Source organism: Empidonax traillii, unplaced genomic scaffold (genome assembly GCF_003031625.1).
Source record: "Empidonax traillii isolate 1590-97213 ecotype Southwest subspecies unplaced genomic scaffold, ASM303162v1 scaffold177:size1754471, whole genome shotgun sequence".
In the NCBI taxonomy this organism is placed as follows: Eukaryota; Metazoa; Chordata; class Aves; order Passeriformes; family Tyrannidae; genus Empidonax; species Empidonax traillii.
Window position 1 is genome coordinate 180,869 of NW_020955370.1, and position 19,897 is coordinate 200,765.

At 50.5% G+C, this 19,897-nt stretch overlaps 1 long non-coding RNA gene and 1 other non-coding gene across 7 annotated transcripts; both read left to right on the top strand.

The window, feature by feature from the left end:
* Positions 1–1,798: 1,798 nt before the first annotated feature.
* Positions 1,799–19,649, top strand: LOC114058603. 6 transcript variants are annotated; one of them, XR_003571496.1, is made up of 5 exons: positions 1,799–1,809; positions 17,013–17,101; positions 18,150–18,236; positions 19,255–19,375; positions 19,561–19,649. It is a non-coding gene; the product is annotated as an uncharacterized LOC114058603 (long non-coding RNA). The 6 variants fall into 6 exon arrangements; XR_003571497.1 differs by lacking the exon at positions 1,799–1,809 and adding an exon at positions 10,634–11,002; XR_003571495.1 differs by lacking the exon at positions 1,799–1,809 and adding an exon at positions 16,400–16,444.
* On the top strand, positions 16,870–16,945 carry LOC114058609. Its single transcript, XR_003571503.1, has one exon. It is a non-coding gene; the product is annotated as a small nucleolar RNA R38 (small nucleolar RNA).
* Positions 19,650–19,897: the final 248 nt, after the last annotated feature.

The following is a 19,897-nucleotide window of genomic DNA, read 5'->3' on the forward strand; positions in this document are numbered from 1 at the left end:
TTTGGTCCATTTACGGCAGGGAAAAGTTGCTTTCAGCTTTCGGAGATGTCTCGTGTCTGGGAGAAGTGTGGGGGGGAGGGGGGGGAGATATATTTTTGGCTCTATTTAGCCACAAAAATTTGGTATTAGAATAAAGAAAAATATTCCTGTTTTCTGTTTGCTGCCAAACTGAGGCAGAGGATTTCTTGTGCAAGCCTTCATTTGTTTCAGGACTCGGTGTCCTGTTGGAAAAATAAATGCTCTGATGGGAAAAGTCTATCTGATCAGTCACTGGGAATGGTGGGCTCACAAACATCAGCTTCAACTAACCGAAAAAGCAGTTCCTGAAGCTTTTGCCAATAGATATTAGGCAGAAGGAGACAGGTCTTGGGTTTTTTTGATGAGTGGAGTAGTTACAGGCTGAATCCTTTCTGTGGGCACAGTTGTGCCGGCCCAGTACCAGGGCTAATACACCCTGGTGTGATACGGGGTGGCAAATACACCCTGTTTGCACCCAAAACAGGCTGTTTGCTGCTTCTGAGAGCCAACCACTGCAGACAGCCACAGCAGGACCCAGCATTGGAGGGAGGAGAGTGGCTGAGCAGTGATGGGGGGGAAGAAGCCTGGGATGTGGCTCCTATCCAGAATGCTCCAGGCTGATGGCAGCATCCTCTCCCCATCCTAAAGCTGTAGGGTCACCTCCCTGCCGTGGAGGTAAAGCCAGAGATATGAACAAGAGCTCCCAGCAGCTTGATTCTCCACAGTGAGAACTTCACAAAAGTCTGTAGAGTTTTCCCCGTGGCTTTTTTCCCCTGTAAGTTTTTTAATTAAGCCTTTTCAACTTCAGCTCATGTCTAACAATTTTTTTTCTTCTTTTTGGCAAAAGAAGTATTATGATCAGGAAGGACTGAACTGCTTTTACCTGGAGCTGCCTTCATTTTATAGCAGATTAAAACCAAGATACAGAGTCAATAATGCCAGGGAGGGAGGTCAGGGGATGAATACAATACTGACCTGAAGACAGTGCAGAAGAGATTGGGAGCTGAAAAGACAAAAGCTTACCAGGACTGAGCCTCAAAAACAGAATCAGCTCCTCAGATGATATAAATCACCTGGATTCCCCTGACATGCTGGTATTGCTGTAGCATGGCTTTTAGGTATTGATTTAAGGGAAAATAAAGGTCGAGGGCTTAGCTGCAGAGGAGGCATCAGGGTGGAGGCTGTTCAGCTCTGGGTAGGCAGAGATGAGCAACAAGGAGGATCTGCAAGGTCAGAAATAGGACGCAGAAGAGCCCCAAGAAATATGGGTGTGTGCTGGAGCTATGAGAGCCCCAAGGACTAGGAGAAGAACCTTGCGGAGGGGAGCCCACTAGAGCCCTGATCTGAAGGGTTAGTCCAGGCACGGTCATCCTGGGCTTAGGGAAGTCCAGATTTTAGTCTGGACCTTCCATCAATAATTCTGACCTTTCCCCCCATCTGGACTAGCACACAAAACCTCCCAGAAAATACAACAAGGGGGCCAGATGGGAATGGCACCTGCAAATGTCACGGTGCTGCCGGGAACGGGGTCCCTGCACTGCAAACCTGGGTGTGCAAACATCGCTTGCCGAATCAACTGCAGCTCGGGGCTGCTGCAGATTTGGGGGATAAAGGTTTCCTGAGCCACGGAAAGGCCAGATCTCCGCCTGGGGACCTCCAAGAGGGTGGATTTCGTGAGAAATGTTCTTTATTTACTCAGTCAGCTGCAGCCAGCAGCTGAGCTCAGAGCGGGCGAGCCCGCCTGTATCCAGCGGCTTCTTGAGGCTTGCTGGCCATGACGAGCTGTTTGTGGTCTGCACGGAGATTTGGGATGGTCCCGGAAGGCCCTGGGCGGGTGGGAGTGGGAATTTGCTTGACCTCGTTCGTCGTGTTCTCTCTGCCGGCCAAAACCACCCTCCGTTTTACAAGAAACGCAGAAGGGGTCGTGGCAGCCCTCATGGGGCAGGCAGGGTGTCACCAGCACTTCTCCAAAGGATGCTGAAGGTCTCCTCTAGGTCAGGAGGTTGATGGACATGGTCACACCATCGTGGTCCCGCTGTTGTTATCCCACTGAGGAGATGCTGTTTGTTTGAGGAGGAAGAAAGGATTGTGACATCTCTGCTCTTCCTCTTTCCGTCTCTGTCTCCACTGAAATGCAGTGTGGGAAAAGCAAAAAGGGAAATGAAAGGCGAGGGGGCTACCCCCATCTGGGGGGGTGGAGGTGGAGTGGGACCCGCAGTCCCACACAGCCTGGAGGAGGGGGCGAGGCTGGGGGGCCGGGCCCAGCTCCCCGGGGTTTATCTGACTGTCTGTTTTGGTCATTGCTCTGTGAGAAGGGAAATGGACCACACAGCAGCACAAACTCCTGGAAATCAGCGAGGGAGACCGTTCCCAGCACCCTTCCCTCTGCCCTCACCCCTGTGTACAGTTGGCTATGGAGGATGTATGGCTCTGTATTGCTCCAACTCAGTGAGATAATGCCTCGGAATTCGATTCCTTCACAATTAAATTCCTAATCACAGCCAGCCAGTGCACTTTCCCAGCTCTGGCCCTCCTGTCTTGGTTGCACACATGGTCTCTCTGACGGACCAAGTGGACCAGGGCTGGGGACACCTCATCTTGACTGGCCTGGCTGCTCCATCCCCTTCACATCAGACCCTGCTGTCTCTCCTCTGCTCCCACTTCTGAGGCATCCTAAAGGCTGTGTGTGGCCTGTAACTTTGCCTTTTCTCAAAGAAGAAAAAGAAAATCCACCGAAAAAAATAGAGTAGAAACAAGGAGAGGAAATTGCTTCACGTTTCTTAACTATCTCATGGAACAAAAATGCTTCATAAGGCTGTTCAGGGAAAGAGAGGGTCAAATGTCCCTCATTAACACTGATTTACTGAGAAGGCTGGGAAGTAGGAGAGGGAGACAGTCCAGCTGCCTGTCTCAGTGCACGAGGAGCCTGGTCTGCAATCCAGGCTGGGAGGCGAGAGCTGGACCCCCCCAGATTGGTGGTTTTACTAGCAGAAGGTACAGAGGGGTGCAGGCTGCTGTGCACCCATGCTGGGCTGTCAGCACCCCAGAGCAGACCTGGCCCTCACTAGCACGGCAGAGAGGCAGGGCAGAGCTCCCTCAGCCTGTGTAGCAGTTCGGAAATTTGGTGGCTTTCTGAAGAAAAGAGCAGAATTTTGAGTCCATTCAACCCAATTAAAACTCCAGAGGAAGTGCAGAGAGGCAGGATGTAATTACCCGTGCTGGAATCCCAGTTCGGAACAGGAGGCAGAGCTCTCCGGATCAAATTAATCCCTGGTGTAACTCTGCCGAAGTTACACCGGGGCTATAATTGGCCTGAAACATTTTAACTATCTCATTTAATGTTATTCATGCTCTGCTGGAGATGAGAATGTTTATCCTAAATGAGAGACTCTAATGCTCTGTAGCAATAATAGAGTGCGAGGCTTATGCGGTTTCTCATTTACAAGGATGCTGGGGAGGCCAGATTGTCACAGAAGATGCAGCAAATCTGGATTCCCCAAATCTTTAACCATTTCCATGGCTCCTGTGGTGGCTGGTTGTCCCACTGTCCTTCCTCCAGGGTGCTCACCCTCCATATGCCCAGGCAACTTTTCCATCTCTCAGATGGAGGGATGGAAAGAGAGAGATCTCTTTTATTCCAGACCAAGCCAGAGGCAGGAGTAAGGGGAGATATAAAGTAGTACAAGAGGGAATGGAAAGCACAGAGAGAAGCCCTCCAAGATTAAAGCTTCTACCAATCAGCATAAATGAGATTTCCCAGCAAGAGACTTGCCTCCTAGTGATGCTAAAAGAGGGGATTTTCATCAGTGGGGGCTGGCTCCCTGAGTCATTCCAGGGAAGCTGCCCCCAGGTTGCTGAGGAAGGAGCAGGGTCAGTGCTGCAGGTAGCTCAGCAAGCACAAGGAGCACCACAGTCCCTGCTACCAGCCCTGGGTTATCCACCAGGCTCAGAGGATGATCCCAGGATCATTTGAACTCCCACGCCAGAGGAGATCTGAGCACGTTCCCCACAGTGACAGGCAGCAAGGCACTGTCAACCTCCAGGAGGAACATCCCCCAGGAATCAGGACCTGTCTTGTTCCCCTTCCCATGGCAGTGCCTGCATCCCCCCTGAGCCAGCCTTGGCAGGTACTGCTCGCTCTGGGCTCTGCATCACCAGTACCAGGCATTTGGAGGATTGCAGTTATCTGTCTCTAAATCACACTGCCAATCCCCAGGCTGCTTTTAAGCCAGACCCCTGGTCTTTCCCTCTGCTCTCCTGCCAGTGGAAACCGCAGGAATGGCAGATTTGTTTGTTCCAAAGCAATTTTTAATGCCCTGTAGCTTAGTAAAGGCTCAATCATTACAATTCATTCCGTCTCTCTCTGCTCCGCAGAGGATATTAGATCCTTCTCTTGATACTTCCTCGCTCTTTGTAGATGTTACCCTAGTTTTAATTTTCAGGGCTTCCAGACTGTTTTTAACAATGCTGAGCTTTCAAGTTGCTTCCTTCAAACTTTCTCCAGCCATGCTTTCCCAGAGCATAAATAGCTTTGATTATTCCCAGATGTTTTTGGTTTGTTAACCCCAGAACAGTGTTGTGTAATGGCTTGGAAAGAAGACTGGCAGCAGGCATCCTGGGTTCTCTTTCCTGGTTCACCAAATCACTTCCCGAGCAGAACATCTATGGGATTCAGCTTTAAAAAAAGGAATGCCATTAGCAGCAGATTATTTTGCTGTAGGGAACAGGACTGGAGGTGGCTGAAATCCTCTTGCTGATAAAGATTACCCTCTGAAGGCATGGCTCATTTTCTTCACTCAGTTCCTCCTTATCGTCTGTGCTGAGACTTCCAAGCAGGATGACACACCGAGCAACAAACCTGCAGGGAAGCCTTTGAGCAGGCACCCCTGAGGCTGCCAGGCAGCACTTGATTGAAAAGATATCGTTCACCTCCAGGCCAAGCTGGACTCAAGCTGTGGCCATCCCTACCCATCAGCCACCCAGCCAACAGCAGTCCTGCTGGGGCCAAATTTTCCTTGGCCTGGGAGGATGTGTGCACATATCCTGACAGGCCAAAGTGTGGGGAGTGAGGAGTGTTACACAACTGCCTGACCTCCTAAAAAACCTCTATGGCCTTCCTGACTCCAGCAACCCTGCCACTCCCATGTTTCAGCCATTGAATTGCTAAATACTCATAAAAACATCCCCATTCCCACCAGAAGAGAGCCAGGGTGTATCAGATCTGGCAGGAGACACGATTCTTTTCAACCATCCATAAATCTTCCTAGGATCACCCCAAAGTCCCCATATTTCTTGGTGCCTCCACCCACCCTGTTGGATCCTTCCACTTCCCTTTCTCAGCCCAGTGCTCAGCCCTGCAAAGACCAAGGTTACTGGGGTGGATGTGAATGCATCCCCTGGTGTCTGCCTCCCATATGTGGAGAACCACACCTAGGCAGGGCAAGGAACAACAAAAAGGAGAAAAACAAGACGGGAAAAGGAACAAAAAGCATCAGGAGAGAACGGTTTTTCAGCAGAGGCAGGTACCCGTGACAGTGGCGTGGTAACCAGCCTTGCCAGCTCATACCTGCTGGGAAAGCAGGTGAGATAATTCAGCAGCATTCAGCCCTGGCACAGCCAAACTGACCCGCTGTAGGAAGACCCTGTCCCAAGGAAAACATCCATGCCTCTGCCTGGGACACAGGGAACACGGAGTATCTCAAACACCCAGCTCCAGCACAGCTGGGCACAGTGTGGTGCTGAGCAGATGTGCCTCAGGCCAGCTCTGTGTGAGCTGGTCTGACCAGGGCTGCACCCAGAGGTGCTCAGGAGAGCAGGGAGGAGGTGGGGAGGAGGAAAATCAGCAAGACAAGCTGTGAGTGAAGAGTGTCAGTGCTTGGAAAGCGCAACCAATTTGCTTTTAGTACAGTTCATGCCTCTCCAACAGTGCCTAGAATAACAAATTCCTTCCACCCTCCAAGCCTGAATGCTGGAGGAAGCTGCTGAGAAACTTAATTGATTAGCTGGATGCGTGCACAGAAAAAAATTGCTCAGCATCAAGGAAATCACTGTCTTGACAGTTAATGCAGACACTGGTGGGAGATTAGATAGACCAGCTGCAGCTTTTTATCACACAGCCCCTTCTTTTAGTCTGGGAACAAGGCAAGGTCTGTTTTGATGGGGCGACCCACTTTGCAGCAGCATCGAGGGGCTGGAGCATTAGGGCTGTGCCCACTCTGGGCTCACCCAGGGTCTGCTGGGCAGGGATGGCCCCATCTTCAGTCCTGGCACCTTCAGCCAGTGGAGGGCAAGGAGACAAGTTTTGGGTTCCTGCACCTCTCACCCCCACTCTCCAGCCCCAGAGGTTCCTATCAGCCCTGGCAGTCCCTGAGCAGGAGGAAGAGATGCCCTGAGAGCAACTTCAGCCTCCAGGGTGCAGTGGACAGAGCTGAGCACATCAGAGACGGGTTTCCAGATGCTTCACAGCATCCTCTCAAAGAAAGACATGCCCAGCTTCCCCAGTCCCTGCAGACCATCTCCCCCCTCTCCTAGCCCCTGCCTAGGCTTTCTACTTTGCTCTCAGCATCTCCAGCTCTGCCCTGCCTCCCACAAGGTCACCACCTGTGATTCTGTCACCACACAGGATTGTTTTCCCTGTTTGGCACAAGAAAACAGGAAGCCAAGGCCTGCAGGGGCTGTGAACCTGCCTGTCATGTTCTCTGACAGTATCAAAACCTTTTGCTGCCTGTGTTTTTCCCAAACTGTCACTGCTCGTCACACCCCTTGTTTAATCCTCTGATCCCGAAAGCTTTCCCGAGCCCTCTGCAAAACAAATGGAAAGAGAGTGGTCTGTTCTCCAAAGGGATCAGACACCACCTCAAAAGCAACAAGACTGACAGTGTCAGAGCTCCCCAGGGCAGGCACAGGCAGAGCCAAGCGTGCATGTCTGCGCTCCGTGGCTGCCAGAGGTGGGAGGAAGCAGCCTGCCAACCCTCAGCTTCCGCCTCTCCCTCAGACTGCTCACCTCCTGCTTTTGGCTCAGGGAAGGATGAAAGGGAAATAAAAGGGCTTGGCCCTTCTGTTTGCTCTCTGCAGATCAGAAGTGCTCTCCTGTCCCCCATTTCCCCTATTGCTGCAATTTGTTATTTGACCTGAGCAGCCCAGAGGAGTTTTAGTCACAGCGCATTCCTAGCGCAGCATCAGTTTTCTAGAGCAAAACGGAAACAGCTGCCAAGAAACAATTCTTCCCCTGATGCCTGGCACTTCTCATGGGTGGAACAAAACTTCTTGAAACCCCAGGGGAAAAACCACCAGAGCTCAGCTGCAGCAAACCCCATCCCGCTCCAGCCTGTCCCCTCCAGGGATTTTGCAACATGAGGGGGCTCAGACAGAGACTAATGAACATCATGATTGCATCCATACGGCACCACTTCGAGAGCTTCGAGTGAAAGAGGAGGTAAAGAGAGATCTGATCTTCAGCTGAAGGCAATGCTGTGGGGAAGGGTGGACTCTGGCTGAACCTCCCAGCATCCAAGTTTAACTGTGCCCAGTGTCCTCCTACCTGCCCAGGCCTGTTGTGCCTGTTGTAACTGAGGAGGGTAGAGGCAAGTAGATGGTGCTGATAGGGAACACATTAAGTTCACACATGGCTTGCTGTGAAAGAGCTTCTGAGGCTCGTCAGGGCTGAGTGAGGTTTGTTTCCAAGCACTGTGAGAAAGCCTGGTGCTATCGGAGCCAGGCTGGCAAGGAGATGTGTACACAGGGCTGAGCTGGCTCTCGGATTTCAGGTGGCGTGTGTGTCCATGGGAATGCTGCGTGCGTGGATAGCAGAGCTGACAGATGTACACAGCCCCTCTCCTCGAGAAGGTAAACATCTCTCACGGGTATTAAACAAATGTGGGACAGACCATGCAATAGTTTCCCTACCATACCCACCAGTTTCTTCACAGATTCCTGTGGTTATGGTAGGGTTTACATGGCAGGCTGCTTGGGAACAGGGAGATGCTCAGACAGCCAACAGGGAACTGGGAAAAGAGTTTCTGGAGGCCTGGGACTGGCTGAGGCACGCAAACAGCATCAGAGTACATGGCTTCTTGGCCTTTCCTGCTGAAGGAGCAACACTTGCTCCTGTGATAGATAGAATCAGGTCAGAAATATTGGTAACCCAGTTTCTTGGAGGGTTCATGCCAGCTGACACCTAGTTCTTGATGGTAACCAAATTCTACCCTCAGTCATGGTGTAGAAGGCAGCCTCCAGACAATATCAAGGCAATATGCTTCTTCTTGTTCACCCTGAACAAGATTGAGATTGAGGTTTATCTTGAAAACATCCACTGCAGTTCGTGCTCAGCAGTCTCAGTCTGACAGCAATGGGCCTGATGGAGGTTCAGCTCCACCTTCCCCGTGCAGGATATGCAGGAACAGACTCAGTCATCAGTAGTACCAGCCATAACTCACACCATCTCACACCATTTCACTGGTTCACTCAAGTCAGGGCACTGTTCCTCCAACCGTGAGGGTTTTCAGGCATGAAGCATGTAGAGTTCACAGCTAGGACAGATGCAGCACCGATGTGCTAATGCCTAAGGCAGTGACACCGGGTTAACCCCAGTTAAGATGCATTTAGGTTTTCTGCGAAGGTAACGTGAAGTGCACATTGTGACACGCATCACCTCCTCGCTCCCCGCGAGTCCCGGGAGAGCACCGGGAATGCTGCAGAGGGGCTGGAGCTACTGACTGGCAGGCAAGTCATGACAGTGCTTTAGCTGGTAAGAGAGATGAGAGGAAAGCCTGATCCTTGAGAAAAACAAGAGCTCCTTTGTGATGCAGCCTTTCAGGCCAGGTTTACACAGCAAGCCGGTCCCAGCAAGCCCAGACTGCAGCTTCCCTTTCTGTTTCTCGGCTAGCCCAGGCCGCTCTGCCACAACCACACAAGCAAAGTCCACTGTCACAAACACCATCTGCTGAAGAGGAGGAAGGTTTCACACTGTGTCAGTCTCTTTTATCTCAGTGTAGGTTCTGCATGGGATCTGGCTGAAGTTAGAAAAGCAAAGGAGACCCCAGCAACAGCTTTTCCTGGTGCTGTCTGTGGGTAGTTATTGATTTGAGTAGAACGGGACTCCAGAGAGGCAGGACAGCACACAAGCAGCTGGTCCCTCACATCACTCTTCAGGCTTTGGTCGAAAATAGTATCAGAGTTCCCCCCCACCTCAACTGCACAAAGCCCCAGGCAACAGGAGCAGCTCTGCTCAAGAGATAACCCTTCCGTGGTTGGGCAGGAACAGAGCAGGTGGGACTGGGCAGAAACTGTCCCTGACTGGGAACTGGGGATCAGCTGAGACCTCTGGCAGGTTGGTGGGGAGTACAGTCCTCTGGTCCCCGGGCACCTGGTTCTCATGTGCTCCTCGTGGATGATACCTCATTTTTCAAGCCCAAAGTATCCCTCATGCTGAGCAGGATGCCCCCTTTCCCCATGAGAGCCCAAATAATTGCTGGTTCTCCTGCAGGATTGATGCTCCAGGGTTTGGGATCTGGGACACAGAGAATCAGATCTGGATGGGGGCTGGAGAACAACCCCTGATCTTTAGCAGACTGCAATGCCCAGATCTTCAGATCAATTCCCTCTCAGCCTGGAGCCAAACCAGGATACAGCTCCAGCTCTTCAACAGCAAAAAGCTGAATTAGTTGAAGTTACGCTGCCAGCTGTGTATTTGAACAGGAATTACATAGGGTTTCTGCTGTGGTAATGCAGCAGGTGCTGGCAGTTGTACCGAGACAGATGAGGAAGGAAGGGCAGCAAGCTGGGAACTGGGAGAGGTGCTCAGGGAAGAGAGGGGGTCCTGATTCCTGCCTTGCTCACATGGGAAAGGTACTCCAGCAGTCAGCCAGCCCACAGAATGTTGCTCCTTTGAGCTCCCTGGCTCCTGCTGAGCTGTGACCATCATGAGACTTAGGTCTGGGAAAGACAAACATCTCTGGGAGAGAGCACTCAGGGCCAGTGACTCCTGGCATAGGTGCCCTGGCCATGAACTGGGATGCTACAGCACGAGGCACTGGCCAAACACAGACACCAAGGGTGGTGCCTGCGCCAAACTGCAGCCTCTTGGAGGAAGATGTTCGGGAAGTGATTATGAATCTGGAGCCTCCCAAAGAATGCTAGCAGCTAGATCCTCTGGATTAATAAAACCCTGCCAAAAAAATAAGATCTGTTTCTGCAAAGCTGAAACAGCAAACTTGTTTGTCTTTCCTCCTTCCCCTCCCAACCACGTTGTTTTAAACATTTACAGAGACCTTTATACTGTTTAAATAATGATTGGGGAGGAGGAGGGAGGGGGTATTTCCATTTTTTTTTTTTTTTTTTTTTTTTTTGCCAGCTGCTCCAAGTCAGCAGCACTTCACATGTAACTTTGTGGTAAACCAGGTGCTGTGGTTTGTGACAGCACCACCCACGCTGTCCTGGTTCCCCTTGCCTCACCTTGCCTGCTCGTTTAATCCCCGGTCGTGCCCCCTCCAGCTGCTGGGGAAGGGGGTTACCCTGAGACCTGCTGTCTCAGGGAGCAGTTCCCTCCCCTCTGCAGCGTGTGGGTGAGTGCAGCCCCTGGTTTGCTACGTGAAGGGGTGCATGCCCAGCTCCCAACACACCCCCAGCTCCCCCCAGGCCCCCAGCAGCATCCCCCAAACCGCAGAGCTCACACGCTGGTGCACACGCGTGCCAGGTAGCCACGGTGGGGTTTTCTGCCCCTGACACCGCGAGGAGAGGTGGAGGAGGATGCCAGAGCAGCTGAGTTCTCCCATCCCTGAGCACCAGCGCTACGGAGGATTAGCCATCTCCCCGCGGTGCGTGTTCTCCCGCCCACCTCCCTCAGCAGCGAGGAGATGACAGCTGAGGGAAGAAAGGAGAGCACTCGAGACGTGCAGGGGAGAGAGATGGCTGAAGACAGACCGACCTTTCTGCAACAGCAGCGCAGCAGGACGTGTGTTGGTAGTTCGATCATAAAGAAAGGCACGTGAGTCTCTCCCCTGCAGGCAGGTCTCCAGGAATCTGGGGGGTTGTGCTGGGCTGATCGAGTTTTATTTGCAACCTGTGGGGAGAGGGAGTGAGGAAGGCTGTCAAGGAAAGCTGGAGGCTTTCTGCAGGATGTTTGGACTGAGTGAAAGGACAGAGAAGGCAGTACGAGCCATGCTGTGGAAGCAGGATGTGGGATAGAGAAAATGTTTATACAGTCAAACACAGGCTAATCCATGGGAGGCTTTAGAGACCATAAAAGCCATCTGCAAGTGGATAGATCGCATTCTAGAGGAAAACAGTGGTTTAAAACAACACTACACTCACTCTTTGATCTATTCTGAAGACATCGCACCTGTGAGCCTGAAGAGAAGGGGAGGATAAGTAGAACCATAAGTTCTCTGCCTGCACAGTGAGAGTGGGGAGGAATTCTCCATTTATGGTCTCTTCTTGTACAAGAACTTGGGGCCACCAAGCAAAACAAGCAGGAGTCAGACACAGAACAAACGACTGAAAGGAAGCTGGTCCCTCTCCTCCCCACAGGAGGGAATGGCTGTTTCAGGTTCAAAAGGGGACTGAGCAAGTTCATGGAAAAGAAAGTTACTGAAATCTCCATGCCAGAGAAAACCCATTAGCAGAGGGAGTGAAATGACCTCTGGCTCTCAAGTGTCACACCCCACAAATGGCTGGTGGCAGAGAAGTTTCTGGGAGATGTACCGTATGTGATAATACTGTTCCTTCATTCCCTAGGCATTCATTTTGGACATCTCTTGGAAAAAATTACATTAGTCTCAGTGGCCCTTGGTTTGATGCCCTGCAGTAGGGCTCCTTCAAGCAGATGTCACTGGTCACTGGGAGAATGCCCTCAACAAACCATTTTAGAGACAGCAGAAGGAATAACCAGTGGCCTATAACCAGCTGCCCTCTGTCACTTTGTGAGGCCTCAGTTTACCACTTCAGATTTGGTCAAATTAGACACTTGGCCTGCTTTCCCTCCACAAGGGCAAGAAAAACGACCTGAAAGGTCCTGAAATAACGTGACCTTCCATCATTTAAGCATGTTCTTTCCCATTAAGCAATGAAAGCAGCAGAGATGCTGTTCTCAAAAGCACCTCAAAACAATTATCTCCTTCCCCTGGAATAAACGATGGGAAGCAAGAGGTGAGGCAGAGATATGGCATTTGCAATTCTCCATTTTCCATCTGCAGGAGGAGGAAGTGTTGATTTGCATTGTGCTCCGACACAACCGCTTGACCTCAGTGCAGTTTATGCTAATTACTTGCAAGAATATGCTTGTTTGCTCGGTGCCTGCCCAGCATATTTCTTATATCTGAGCCTGATAGATGAAATATTGCTTACAGGACAGCGCAGACTGGGTTGGCTGAACCAAGTGCTGGGTGGCCGAGCAATCCAAGCAAACAGAAACACTGTTTGTGATAAAAGAGGACCTGAGAAGTTTCTCATTAATATTGCCTGGATATTTTTATACCAACTCACTCCCTTTCTGCTTACCACGCTGTAATCTCTCAGGCTGACACAGAAAATTGAGAGGATCCATCTCTTTGCCCAAAGCAAGGACAACTCTCCTTTCCTTGCTCATCTAACCTGGCCTAAAAGGAAATCTTTCTCCTGTCTCACTAGCTTAAAAGTGTTAAGGTTTTCCTTCTAGTTTTGAGGGCATTTGTGGAGCTGTACACATCTTCTATCTCCAGATATGTTCTGAGGGTATTTATTTTAATTAAACATACTCAGCCATGAAGTAACTGGATTCCTAATGCTGCTATTGCACCAGTGCATCTGTCTGGCCCCAGGATTTGTCTGTGCACTCACTGCCATTGGAACATTTTGTGGTGGGCTCCTTCAAGGAATGAAGCTGGGATTGCATTCTGGCTCACCCACACAAAGATGGTCCCTTTGCCCAGCTGGGACACAGACCTGAAGGGCTCAAGCCATTGATCAGCTCGTCTCCATTCCCAACACGGTCTCCTCAAGCTCCATTCTGTGTTGCAGTTGAAGACAATACCTTGAGACTGTTTTTGTTGCACTGTACCCAAAATTCAGTTGAGAAAAAGGGGCAGAAGCAGCAGCATCTGAGTGGCTGAAGCTGCTGCTTCTTTTGCACTACTGGGAGAAAGGGGAATCTTTTCTGTTCTCTACCTGCAGAATCCATACCTTAGCCCTGCCTGCAGTTCCCACCATGCTCCCAGAAAAGCCATCCCTTTGTTGCACAGATATTCTGTAAGGAAAAAGCTCTTATTATTCAGTGCACAGGCTTTCAAATAGGCCCCCGTTACAGCAGAGCATTCCTGAGTCTGCTAAATTTCTACATAAGCATGCAAGACATGCTGAGGAGGAATGGGTTTAGGTTTAAACGTGTATTTAACATTAAATGGAGGCTTAAGAGCTTTGCTGCTGGGAGCAGGGAAGGATGTTTTGTTTGCAGTGTGCCTTGTCCTGTGTGGGAAGATGTTGCTTGTCTGCTGCTGAGGCTCCAAAGAGCCTGTCTGCCATTTCTTGGGACTGATCTGAAGCAGCAGACAGCAGGATCTGGGACCTCGTGGCAGGCTTTTTTTTTTTTTTTTTTTAACAGCACAGATCTCTTCTCTCAGAAGTCTGGCACCTGAAACACCAGCAAGGAACCTCCAGCCTTAGCCCAAGGGAGTGTTCTTTGTGCACTGCTGTGCACCCAGCATTTCTAACAGGGACAAACATCATCCAGCTACCCCCTGCACCAGCCAGAGGCAGTTAGTGATGGGGGAACTGGCTTTGCAATGAGTTCAAGCACCCTGTCTGCTTCCCACCCTGGCCGTGTGCCAAAGATAACCACAGCAGGGCACCCCTGAAAGGTGGGTGGGACCTGGACAGGCAGAGGGGGAAACCAAGAGGAGGTCAAATTGGTGGCAGTAAGCACAGAGAGTTTCTCCCTTGAGGGATTTACAGGCAACTAAGAAGGGAAATGAGTGGAAAACTGAAAGAAGGTCTTGTCCTTCAATTCGAGTGTGGGATCAAAGGCCAGCTGAAGTTGGAGCAGTTCTGTCATTGATTTCCATTTTTCTGTCCATCCTTCCCTCCTCTATCACATACTCTGCACATTCTCCAATTATCTGCTCTAGGGATAACCAAACACCGCAGAGCTGAGACTTCTTTAGAGAGGGTAGTGCTGTAGCTTTGAAGGACAGATACTGAGGCACCTTGAGAAATCAGAAAGATGGGGCTTAATGTCTCATATGATTTGCTGGAAGAAGCAATGCCCTATAATCCTCTGTGGGGAAGTTGAGAGCAGCCCCCAAAAGCTCACGTGTAGAAGATCTCCGTGCCCTTTTCACAGCTTTCCTTACTTGCTCAACCTTTCAAAGACTGGAACAACAACATACCATAACTGATGGAGATTGGCCACAGGAAATCTTTCCGAATTACGTCCAAATTGCCCTTGGGAGCGGCATTGCAGCTGCCCGAGGAAGGAGAATATGTTCAAACAGAACTGTCCAGACCAGACTAACTTCCTTCACATCCCTAGGAAGGTTCACAGACCCTCAGAAGAGCCACCGTGGCCCGCTGACCTCGGGGAGGCTCTGCCTTGTCCTGCAGCTCCCGCTGGTGAAGGTTCCACGCCGGAGATCCGTGGGACGTGGTCGCCCTCTAAAGGGAAAAGCTGAGAAAACGTGATTGATTCCAACACAGGCGAAGTTGCAGAGAATTAGAGGAGCGTTGGCATGGGCGAGGAGATGACCATCTCCCTTCGTCCAGAGTCTTTGTTCCGACTCCAGCACATCCTTGGAAACACTATCCGTGCACGGCAGCCGTGAATAATGACAGCCAATCAACTCCACACTTAGCTCAGCCATTCTCCTGAGCTTTTAACTGTTGAATCCATTAATTACTTGGTACCTGGCAGACCTTATCCATTTATAGGCACACACAGAGTATGGGCTGAGCAGCTTTCACCCGAAAATCAAGACGGTGGCAAATCCCTCAGCGCATCCATGTCTTCTCCCCCAGGACCTGAACTCTGCACAAAGGAGGATTTTAGTTGTTTTGTTTTTAAAAGCTTACATCCCTTGGGGACTCAGAGGGCTAATTCTAGTCGTGATGGGTTATATTTGCTTATTTGGGAAGCTAAAAGCAGCCAGGCAGGTTGCCAAGCATATCTTCACAGAGCAAAGGCCGCTGCAACAAGGGCTGTGTTAATTATTGCTGTTCTGTGTTATCATCTGCCTTCCTGCCAGGCCAAACACTCGTGCCACGGGCTCCTCTAGGGCAGGAAGGCATGGAATCTCTTGGTGTCCTCGAGCCAGAGCAGGAGCCTCACCAAAAGCTGCTTCCCCCATGTCTTGCCCATCCTGCCAGAGCAGCCTGTGAGGCTCTCTGCAGCTATCAGAGGGCACAGAGGGCTGGGGAACACCTCACAGTCAGCTGCTTAATTTGGAAGCAGCTTATTTTTAGCACCACCTTAGTATCTGTTTACAGCCTTCTTACACCACTTAAAAAAAAAAAAAAAGTGCCTTTTGCAGCCTGTTGACTTTTTAATAGAGACTTTAAGAAACAATATGGGCCATTTTGGAGAGTAAACGGCTTGTGAGTTGGGTTTAATCTGTGCTCTGGAATAAAATAAAAAAAAAAAAAATCAGGTTCTAAAATAGGAGCTAGGCTAGGAGGATCCAGGCACTAAAAATAAACATGAAGTCATGCTGTGTTTTCCTGGGAACTCAACTGCCTTGCCTGGAGAAGGGGCTCCCAGAGCAGGCAGCAGCGTGGAACCATCCCTGTGACTCTGGGCTTGTTACCTGTACTCAGACTTTGCTGCTTTCAGGCTCCAGTTTGACTGCTTTCCGTTCCCAGTCACTGGAGCTTTTCTCCACAAGGGTGGATAAACCCCTGGGGCAAGAAAGTGATACTGGCAGCTTGCATTTTTCCTCCCTTTGGTTCTGTTCACACTGTGTTATTGTTCATACAGGCTTCATATATAAGGTAAATAGGATCAGATATCGTTTCATCTGGGAGTTATTATTTCATTTATAGTTTCATATGTAAGCTAGACAGGATCCTGTGGTTTTCGTGACAGGTTTTCACAGAGAAGGACAATCACAGCACATCCTGGAAGCGTTGCTTATTCAAAGCACGGCACATATATTTACTAACTAATCTCTGACTAATCCCCGATTTCCAGCTAATTAGCCCCTTCCTCCACGAGCTAATGCTTGTCCAGCCTTTTGAAGCATTTAACGGTCTAAGCACAATCACGCACATCTCCTTAGCGCGCTGGGGACGCGAAGAATTAATAAGTCATTAACAAATGCCGTTAACGAGCGGGCCGGGGGACTACATTTCCCATGAGCCCCCGCGCACCTGAGCGGGCCGGGACTACACCTCCCATGAGCCCCCGCGCGCGGCTCCCCCCTTCTCCACCGTGCATGGGGACAGCATGGCGGCAGAGCTGTGTTCGGTGAGCGGGACCGGTCGGCATCCGCCGCCATCCGCGGGCACTGCGGCCCCGGGGGGCGCGGGAGCGGCGGGAGAGCGTGCGGGGGACTCGCGTGCGCCGTCAGGACCGCTTGTAGGGCTGCGGCGAGGGCTCGATGGCTGCGTGGGGGGCGCGTAATGGAGCCCCCCCCCCCCCATCATGGCGTGGTGGATGGAGGGAGCAAGGCCGGGCGCGCTGCGGGTTTTGACTCCGCTTGTGCCGGCGCTTCCCCACAGCGCCTGTGGGAGAGGATTTTATGGCCGGCGGGTGTAGCTCAGCCTGAGCGCTGCTGCCGGGGGTGTCTCCGAGCCCCCCGGAGCGGCGGGTCAGTGCTGCCCTGGCTGAGGAGCCACGGGGGCAGGAACGGGCCCGAGGTTCTGGGGCCCGCGGTTTGGCTGCTCTGGGAGCTGAGCTGGTGATGATAAAAGTTATCCCTGTCTGAAAGTGATCTTTCGTCTGTGGAAGTGTCACTCTGAGGCTCGGCGTTAAAGATGCAAAGTTAAAGGAGTGCTTTGCTACATGAACTAACTGTCCTTTTCCTCCCTTTCAGAGCCTGGCACGGTGTCGGGAAAGGATAAAAACACTCGCCTGTCTGGGGACCTGATTTATCTACTGGACTGGCAGCACAGCTGCACAATGGTAAGAAACATCAGCATTTCTCTTGCCACAGTCCTAATTTTCTTCTCCTTTTCCTGGGCTACGGAAATAAGACTCATTTTTCAGTGTCAGGTGATATCCTCCTTATGTCTCTGGGGCTCCTGGGAGGGGATATAAAAGCCCAGTGGCTTGATTAATGTAATTAGGACAATGAAGGCTGTAGCTTTGTTGTGGCTGCCACCCGAGTGTGCTGCCCTTTGCTGCCAGGGAGCACGGGCTGAAAGGCAGCACGGAATGAATGGGAATTTTACTGGTGCTGGTGCCCAGCAGAGCACCTGCTTGTCAGCGTGGTCAGAGATGAGCCAGAACAGAAGGGATTAGAGGTAGGAGGGATTGGATGTCAGCCCATTATGGAGACACTTGACACAGCTCATCTCATAACTGTGTCTGTCACAGAAATAGACGTAGTGAAAGAATAATTGCTCTGTTTGCCTACCTGGAGGTGCCCTGGGGCAGTTTGAGACTTGCATCAGGTTGCTGGGGGTGGGGAGGTGCAGTTCACGTGCCCCAAAGGGTCATCACAGAAAGGACACAACTTGAAGAATCCTTCCCCTGAGGGGATGTGTCTGTCTTGGGTCTGATGAATGCATTTCTCAAGGTAAACCCACAGACAAATTACACACTGGATGGATAGATTACTCTTGTGTGCAAGGAGGGAGTTGGATTAAAATGTTTGTGGAGGAGGATGTCGGCTTGAAACAGCTTAAAAGGGTCCAAACTACCAACGTCTGAGAGCTGGTGGGTTTCTTTTCCTAAGCAGGGATTTAAATAGCATCCACCTCCCAGAGGTTTCTCGTTTGTGAGACAGCCCACTGGCAAACATGCTCCTCTGTGTCTGAGGGACTGGTTCCTGCTTTCCTGAGTTTGTGAGACAAAAGCTGCCTGTCTCTCAGTGGAGAGTTTCTGTCTTTAATTCTCACTCTGACCCAGGGCTGGGTTTTGTTTCAGAAGGGATAGAAAGGAAATGAGTGGAGGACAAACTTTAAATAAAGCACTTTTGTTGACAGTTCTCCTTGTAACTTGTGTCTAGGAGGGAATGGTCCTGCAGAGTCTTGGGGCTGCTGTTGCCCAAACACAGCTTTGGCAAGAGGGCAGCTGCTAAGCTGGGCTTAAGCTGGTAAGAGAATTCTTGAATTCTTCAGTATTTTGTGTTGCTTGTTTTAAATTCATTAATTATATGCCAGATCCGCAGGCAGCATGACTCATGTGCTGATCAGGATGCCTAATCCTTGGAGGCTTTTCCAGGAACAATACCAGGAAGAGCATTTGCCATCAGCACGGTGGCACCCGGGTGTCTGCGCTGTGCGTGGCCCCGTGGGACTTGAGGGGTTTGTGCAGCCAAGGGCAGGAGAGGAACTGAGCCTGTGATGTGCTGTTATCCCTGTCTGACACAGCTGTGAGGAAAAAAAACTCCACTGAGGCTCATGTGCTTCCCTCGGTGGGGTCTCCTTGCAAAGGCTCCACGGACACGAGTGGCACCCGTGGGGCACTGTCCCCTGTCCTCCCAGCCTGTGACGAGTGGCACCGGCTCCCTGCAGCCCAGACAACGGCTCTGGAGCTGAGCATGTTGTCATAGCACAGTTTAGAGCTGCAAAGAGCTTTTAAGTTCCCTTTAGGCAAACATTGACACGCTGAAGGGCAGATAAGAAATGCATTTTTTATCTTTGCTTGATGTACAGTCATTGAATACACAGGCTGTAACAGCACTTTGTCTCCAGGCAGCTGACAGCTGCATTCTGCCAAATGATTTTACGCTTTATTTAACAGAATTCCTTTGTTTGCAGAAGGTCAATAACAATTTCTGACAGGCTGAGCCGGCAAAATTGATGACAGGGAACGTCTTAAGAAATCAAGGTTGATGTGTGAAAGGGGAGGGAAGGAATGGCACCACAAACCACCAGTCACATTGGGTGCTCTGGCAATACAGCTTTGTTCCAAGCAGGATCAGTCACTGGGAAAAGCACGTGGGGCTTTTGGTTTCCAAGAAGTAAGGGGAGAAAAGGTGAAGAGGCAGCCTGATGATAAATAGGAAAAGTAAAAGCTACTCAGTGCTTTGAGATTAGAGGGGCAGGAATTGTTTCAGAGCAGACTTCTGCAGGGAAACAGTTACAGCCTTGCTTTGTGGTATCTTCCAGCTCTAGAAGCAACAGAAGAAAGATTGTCCTGGACTGAGTGTCACTGATGGCCACTGATAAGTCACTTGTGTAAGCACAGGCTCCTCCTCACTGCTCAGGGGTTGCTGCAACCACACCATAGGTAAGTTACCACTAAAGCCAAAGAGGATTTGGGTACTGGTGCCACTGGCTTGTGTGGGAGCAAGCTGTTCTCTCCTGAGGTGTATGCTCTAGATTAAACAGTGCAAATCAGGATCTTCACAGCTGACAGTTGCTTTACTCTGACACTCTTTTTTTTTTTTTTTTTTTTTTTTTTTCCCCCACTAGGATCTGATCTACAGGTGGCTGGATGAAAAAGTGGTTCCCTGGTTTCTTCTGATCCAGAATAAAATAAATTATGATAAATCTTGTGAGTTATAGTTGTTTTTTGTTTAATTATTTTTGTAAAGGTTGGACTCAATGCTCTTAGAGGTCTTTTCCAACCTTAGCTATTCTATAATCCTACTTGGACAGAGCTGGTTTTGTGCAGGTAAAAAGGCTTTTAGATTAAAACCCTTCCTGAAATTGAAGCACTTGTGAGCTTACCCTTCATAGCAAACCTGATACCCCAAGTTTGCACACACTGAAAGTTGAAGAAAAGCAATTCCTGGGGTCAGTGTAACAA